Source organism: Choloepus didactylus, chromosome 4, assembly GCF_015220235.1.
Source record: "Choloepus didactylus isolate mChoDid1 chromosome 4, mChoDid1.pri, whole genome shotgun sequence".
NCBI lineage: Eukaryota > Metazoa > Chordata > Mammalia > Pilosa > Megalonychidae > Choloepus > Choloepus didactylus.
In genome coordinates, this window is record NC_051310.1 from 75015886 (window position 1) to 75023681 (window position 7796).

The window sequence follows — 7796 nt, forward strand, 5'->3', positions numbered from 1 at the left end:
CCAGGGTTCAGTCAGGTGCATGTTTTGCCCAGGACCCTGTGAGTGCCTGTCACTTTCTTGGCCTTGGCATTTCCCTATGTCTGTGGAAGGAAGAGGAGAAGAGCTTTTCTCCTCATCCTTCTGAAGCATGTGCTTTATCCATCAAACCACTTTTCAGCCCAACCCCCATCTCATTTATTTTAATGTTGGAAACTGGTTTTCTCAGCTTGGCTGTCAAAGCTTGTTGCAGCCCCACTCTGTCTTCCGGCCCTCCTCAGGACCTAGGAGTCTCCAGCATACACCAGCTGTTTAAAACAAGAAAAATGTCTTTGTGAGAATTGCTCACTTGGCTCAGGCATGGCTGGTGACACTGAACAGGTCACAATCCCAGAAGCAGGACTCTGCAGCCCTTGATGCCAAGTGCCCAAGCCAGAGATGAGCCCAAGTCTTGCCCTGAGATGGTGCTGACACAGGTGCTGTAGGTGACACACAGAGGTCTCAGGTGCAGAAAAGGGGCCATGGAGGTCTCAGGTGTAGCATGTGAGGCATTGACACAGTTACAGCAGATGATGCACTGGGTCTCAGGTGCAGTAGGTGCAGCATGGAAGTCTCAGGTGCAGCAGGTGAGACACTGACACAGGTGCAGCAGACGAGGCATGGAGATCTCAGGTTCAGCAGAGGAAACATGGAAGTTTCAGGTGCAGCAATTGTTCTCAGGGGCAGCAGGTGGGGCCCTGACAGGTGCAGCAGGTGAGGCACAGAGATCTCAGTGTAGCAGGTTAGGCAAGGAGGTCTCAGGCTCTCTTGTGCACCCAGGTAGAATCATCTGAGGAGTCAGGCTAGGAGGCAGAGGCAGCCCGTGTGCTGGGATCCTGAGCTGGTGGATCTGGAACACTCCATCTTGAGGTTTGAATTGTAGAAGGAGGATGTGAATGTTTTCTGCATACAGCTTTATGTGGCCTGGCTGTGCAGTGGTACAGAGCTCACCTTGGAGGGGACCTGATGAGTGATTGGCAGAAGGCCATGACCTGTTGGGCAGCAAATTCCAGCATCTCCACCTGCAGGTTCAATATGAACCTCCTGGGACAGTGTAACCTCCCATTGTACACAATGGTGGTGTGTTCAGGTAGGGACACCTCAGTATGGCATGTTTTCAAGGTCTTGATTTTCTTATATGACATTTAAGGTGACATCACTGTGCCAGTGCTGTGGGCTCAGTGGGGTTCCTCTCTCCCTAGTAAATGGTTGTTGAGATGATATCTATGGATCGCTACTCTACATGGCCCAGGAGAGCCCATGGAGCTGTCCTTATGCTACAGCACAGTAAACCCCTGCCATTCTGTCTGAGAGGCTCCTATCCAGGCTGAGCCCTCACCATCATGGACCCTCATTCTGGTGAGATGGAGCCTGTGGACTCCAAGGAAGGCCACAGGGTTAAAGCATGGCCCACACCCTAGTTGGGATAGGGCTGAGGCTAGAGTTATCCTCTTCCACACTTGAGGGTGGAGTTGAGGTGATCTGTGTCTCCTGAAGTTGAGGGGGATTTGGTGGGTGAAGCTGACTACCCTTGGATGGGTGTTTGCTAGGGGAAAGAGAAAACTGCACAGTTGTGAGGATCCTCCCTGCCATAGGACAAATCTATGCATGTACTAGAAAATCAGGAAATATTATTAAATAATTTCCTCTGGATAATGAGGCTTATATGGTGTGTTCTGGTTTTCTAATGCTGCCATTATGCAAAATACCAGAAGTGGATTGGCTTTTATAAAGGGGGTTTATATAGTTACAGCCTCAAGGTCATAAAAGTGTCCAAGATAAGGCATCAATAATAGGGTACTTTCAGTGAAGGATGGCTGATGGGGACCAGGAAACCTGTTAGCTCAGAAGGCATGTGGCTGGTGTCTGCTTGCTCCCAGGTTGCATTTCAAAATGGCATTCTCCAGAATGTCTCTGTGTCAGCTTCTCAGGGCAAACTCTGGACTAGTATATCCAAGGTGTCAGCAAAAGTCTGCTTTCAATGACCATCTTCAAGATATGCCTCTTATGCTGCAACAGCAAGCTCTCTCTGGCTGAGCTCTTATATAGCACTCCAATGATTAAACCAAGACCCACCAAGAATGGGTGCAGTCCATATCTCCAAGGAAATAATTTACTCAAATGTTTCACCCACAGTTGATTGAGTCACATCTCCATGGAAACAATCAAAAGATTCCAACCTAATCAACACTAATACTTCTGCTCCCACAAGACTGCATCAGAAAACATGGTATTTTGGGGGACAGAATACATTCAAACAGGCACGTGGTGTAAATTGTGGTTATGTGTTGGGGGTCATGGGATAATGTGGAAATCAGTGTGGCAGGGAACTTCATCAATAATTATTTTCATAAATCAACATCAACCTTTAGAAAAGTAGTATTTTCAATTAGGAAAAGTATATATAGCTAATGATTTTATCCATCTAAATAAATCTAAAAAGTCTTCAAATTCTTGAGTTGGAATTTCATTACATTAACTATTATGAGAAATGTATAATCATTATTCAGAGATTAAAATATGTATTGGTTGATTGAGTCGAAAATTACAGGAACTCAGTGGTTATTTCCTTTCCAAAATTAAGAACCACTGTAAAATAACAATAGCCCTCTCTTTTGTTTGTTTTGTAATGACAAATGTATGCATGTCATAGTTTTTGAAGTTGGTTTGTAAGATAAGTAGATGGGTTTTGCTTGTCTATATTATTTTCTTAGTTTCCTGATCTGGGCACATTGTAAGGAGACCACCACAAACTACCTCACTGATCCCTTGTGAAACTTTTGGTGACCCAGGGGAGGCAGCCAGCTGCAATGAGGTCACTGCAACTGGCAGCACTTCACCTGGCTCTGTGTTCTTCTCTGAGTTTCCTGAGGAGCCCAGGGCTGCCTGGCCATGAACTGGTACCTACCCTGCTGAGGTTCCAGATGCAGACATTGATTCTTGCCCCTCCTCTCACTTCTGATGCTGCTTCAGCCTTGGCTCTCAAAGGTAGGTGAGTGTGTCTCCCTAGTGTATGGACTCTTGGCATATCCAAGTGATTAATAAACCCATCTTATCAAGGTCAACATCTTCAGTTTTAAGTCCAGTTGACAGCATGCACCCTTGATAGGATTTGATGGGAAGGGCACTTTAACCTCTGTGGTCTTTCTCCAAAACCCATAATCCAGTCTACTTACAAGAACATCAGACAAATGCCCATAGAGGGACTTCCTATGGGGTCCCTGACCAGTACTCCTCAAATGGCCAAGGTCATCAAAGACACTCTGAGAAACTGTCAATGCCAAGGAGAGCCCAAGGAGATGGGATGACTAAATGCCCTGTGGTTTCATGAATGGATGCTGAGACAGAAATGGGATATTCAGGAAAAGTGAGGAAATCTGAATAAACTCAAGACTAATGAACAATAACATATCAGTACTGGTTCTTTAAATGTTACAAGTGTTCCACATGAATTCATCATGCTACCTACAGAGGAGTGGGTGTAGGGTGCCTGGAAGTGCTCTGTACCACCTTCCCATATTTTTGTAAACCTAAAATTGTTTTAAAGAGTAAATTTAATTTAATAAATAACCTCCTTCCTCTGCTTCCTGCAGGATAAGCTGTGCACAGGCCCTTTTCTTGGTCAGCAGAGCAAGAATGTCTGCTCCAGGGGATCTTGAATGAGAAGTCATAGCAGGCCCTCTGCCAGGTATAGGCCAAAGGGGCATGGGGCTTGTCCGCAGAAAACAGTCCTGGGCTCCTCTGCACAGAATCAGAGCCCTGGCCCACCCTGTCCCATCCTGTTTCCTGACCCAGTTCCACCCTGGGCACTGCACCCCCAGGGCCCCTCTTTACCTCCAGCTGGGGGCAATTTCTCCCTGAGGGCCTCTCCTGTTCCTCAGCCCCTCCCTGCTCCACAGTGACCTTGATGTGTATGCTGGACAGATATTCACCAGGTAAACATCAGCAGCAAAACAAGGGAGGCAAAAGTGGGAGAAATGGGGGATTTTAACCCCAAGTTTCTATCTTCCCTTTAGTCGCACTAAGAATAGTGCTTAACTTTTCATGGAAAAGTTATTATCTTATATTTAGATAGGAAACAGTTTGAAGCACTCCCCTTACATTTTAAGGGACTATATTATCATGAACAACCAATTGTCAACACCTTGAATATTTTGCACTCTTTCCTAATTTTCCTTTTATTGTTGCTGTAAAGGCAGGTCTGGTTTTGCCCTGACCTATTTTATTGAGGATGAAGTGCCCCTACAATCACTTTGCTCTCACTTTTCATTACTCCAGTTTGAAATACTGAGGTGCCCTGAAACTCTGAGTTTCTTGGCTCCCATCTGCACAGCTGTTTGGTATTAGGGCATATTTGCACCTGTGGTTGTGACTCTAAAATAAGTCAAGTTCTTTGAAATAAGCTGCTCTGGCTGGCTGGAGTTGACTGACTCATCTCCCTGTGAACCTGGGACAGGAGAAGCTGTTATAAATGGGCAGATATTCAGGTAGAGTGTGTCCTGGATGTCAGCAGTGGGCTTGGTTTGTAGGGGTCAGAAAATGTGTTGGGAGGTGGCCATTGCATGGTCCAGTGGTGACTTTCAGATGTGAGACCCCAGGAGTGACAAACCCCCCATTCTGTCCTGCTGCATCTTTAGCACACCAGTTCTGCAGGGACAGAGCCTGGCCTCCAGTCATCAGCCTGTGCACTCTTCAGCCTTTGTAAGGGTGGGGAGAAAATGGTGGAGGGGAGTGAGCAGGTGACTGTCAGAGAACCCTTAGCACACATGTTCCTGAGTTCTGCCCACTGGATATTCAAGGCAAGGTACATTTAGCTGCAAATCTGGACATCATGGGACACTGGAGAGACCACCCCCCCCCCCAGTTAGGACATGCAAATGTTGATACCTGCATGTTCTCAGTCATTCCTTACCCACCAAGAAGCCGCTAGGGCATGTTCTTGTATCCTCCTCCTCCTCTGAGCTGAGTGGGCCTGGGGTGTGCAGAGAATCAGGGGAGGGGAGGGAAATGTTCACCTTCGGATTAATGGATCTTTGGCTCCTTGGGCCCAGGATGTGGTGCCCAAGGAAGATGGTCTTCTTGTCTGAGCTGGGTCTTTCCTGCCCAAGAGGGCCTGGGTCAGTGATAAGTTGCGGGACAGGTATGTGAGGCCTGAGAGCTGGGAAGTGCATTGGTGGAATATCCTGGGCAGCAATGAGGCTGGGTCTGTTTCTTTCTTCACTGTATCCCCAGCCCCTGGCATAGCCTGACACTAAAGGAACAGGCTTTCCATTTAGGCCAGAAGAACCACAATGGGTTCAGAGCCTGGAGTCAGGTTCTTGCTGAAAGCAGGATCCAGCTGCTCAGATGCAGCCCTGGATTCCCAAAATCCTGTGCCTACACACTCTGAGGACCCACCTGGAGTGGATGTGGCTTTACTGAGTGATCATAGTTTTGACTGAAGGGTCTGCTGCCAGGTTAATGCACAGCTGTGCTCTGACAGTGTGTCCTGCCCCTTCTGAGATCACTTTGATCACTCTGGTGCCCATACCCCTTCCCAGACTGCCCCTTCAGCTTCTCTTCCCCACCTGAGCCCATTCTTCTGCTCAGCTTACTCCTTCTTTGGGTGAGTATTCTCTGCTGTCTTTGAAGCAGTCTTCTCTATGAAGACTGACCCAATCCCCAGCTGAATTGTTTTTTTTTACTCTTTGGGAGTTCTGAGGCCTGGAATCTGCTGGTCTGCCTGGCTAGGTGTGTGAGTCTTCCATGTCTTGCTCACAGAGGAACACACCACCATGTGTCCCATGATTCATCCCCCAGTAGCTTTCATGTGTCAGGATAATGTAGGAAATGTTCACAACTAAAGTGAAAACAGGCTGCCCTTTCTATGTAATTTATTGAGTGATGCCAGCCTAGCCACAAGGATGAAGGAGATGCTGTCAACGGGGAGTAGGTATGTAGGCTGGGCTAGGTTCCAGGGATGAGATGCTGAGGGTAAAGATAATCTTCTAATTTAAGGGACCTATGTTAACACCTTTGCCATGTGTTTCCTAGGTCAAAGTCACCACCACAAACACCCCTGTAGAGTCTTAGAAGAACCAGTGTGCAGAGAAGACACATCAACCCTTCCTCCCCAGAATTGTGCCTCCTTCTACCCTGGCACCCTTTGCTCCCCAGGGCCCTTGGGAAAATCTCACCCACCCAGTGGCCACAAACAACCACACAGCAATGGTGAAATTTGTCCTGCAGGGATCTCTTCCTCCTCCTTTACCTGATAGCTTTTGCAGGGAACAGCCTGACCCTTATGGTCAACTGCCTGAATCCAGCCCTGCACTCCATGGTGTCCCTCTTTCTCACCAACATGGCCATCTTAGACATCATCTTCACATCCACCATTCTTCCTAAGTTGCTGGAGAACCTGGTGGTCAAGGGCAGCACCACCTCCAATGGGGGTGCATGACCCAAATCTTCCTGATGTGGTTTCTGGAGGCAGAGCTGCTGCTCCTCACACTCATGGCCTATGACCACTATGTGGCCATATACCATCTCCTGCATTACCACACATGGATGAGCAGACCCCTCTGTGTCCTGCTGGAAGGCATTGTGTGGGCAGTCAGTGGGGTCAACACCTCTGTGCACACTGACCTGATGGTACAGCTAATGTTCTGAGGCTCCAATCAGGTCTATCTTTTTCTGTGTGAAGTCCCCTCACTGCTGATACTTGTCTGTGGCCCAAAAATACCTGAACAACATCGTGATTGTCATCACAGATGTTTACTTTGCGGTAGTAAACTTTCTGCTCACCACGGTTTTCTACAGCTTTAACATTGCCAGAATCCTGTGCATCCACCCAGAAGGCTGAAGGCATGTGCTGGGCCTTCTCCATGTATTCCTCCCACCTCCTGGTGGTCTGCATGTATTACTCCACTGTCATCTACACCTATGTCTTCCTAAGGTCTGGCTCCTCCTTGGAAAATGGCAATGTGATGGCCATAACGTAACAGCAGTCAGCCCCACCTGCCCATCTACTCTGTGGAACAAGGATATAAAAGTGGTCCTCAGGAAGGTGTTTCCCACATTCAGTAAATGAAAGGAATTGGCCCTGGTGAAGTTTTATCTGTGTTAAAGAGTTAATTTAAAAAAAATGACTTTGACTCTCTGGTATAAGTGGCAAGGAGGAGAATGCAATATATGTGACAGATTTAGAAACAATATGCTTGCCCACAATGGACATGGGCCAGCCTTCTATAGGGACCTTAACTAAATCTCCAAGGAGCTAATGTAGATATTTTCAAGGTTTCATGGGAGCAGAAAGTGAGAGAGAGATGCAATGGGAGAGTAAGTACCTGAAAATCCAGTCAAGATAGGCATATGGGTCCTTTCCTCCAGAATCTGCTGACACTTTTGCCCACATATGAGCACCAGGAATTGAGGCTGTAGCCTTCAGGTCTGGGCACCACTGGCCACTTCTATTTTAGGTGAGGTTCTGGGATTTTGGAGTGAGGCTCATTCCATAAAATGCTTTGTGCACCTTGACATGGAGGTCCTCACTATCCTGCTTCAGAGAACCTCACCTGATTCTCTGACCCAACTCATCTTGGCATGGATTTTGGGGAATAGGCCAGAGTCACTGCTCCTCACCATGTCTGTAAAGTGTAGCAGCCTTGGCACTGTGAAGAGGATGACAGGTGGTGTAATCCAGCCTTCCATTTTAGTGGCCTGCAGAACAAAAGTGTTAATTTTAATTTATTTTTTCCTTTCACAAAACAGCAGCACCGTTCTTTAACCAAGAAACTTTGCTA

The 7796-nt window shown here is 47.2% G+C and overlaps 1 pseudogene; it reads left to right on the forward strand.

The window, feature by feature from the left end:
• Positions 1 to 497: 497 nt before the first annotated feature.
• LOC119532700 lies at positions 498 to 7084 on the forward strand (annotated as a pseudogene).
• The last annotated feature ends 712 nt before the right edge of the window (positions 7085 to 7796 follow it).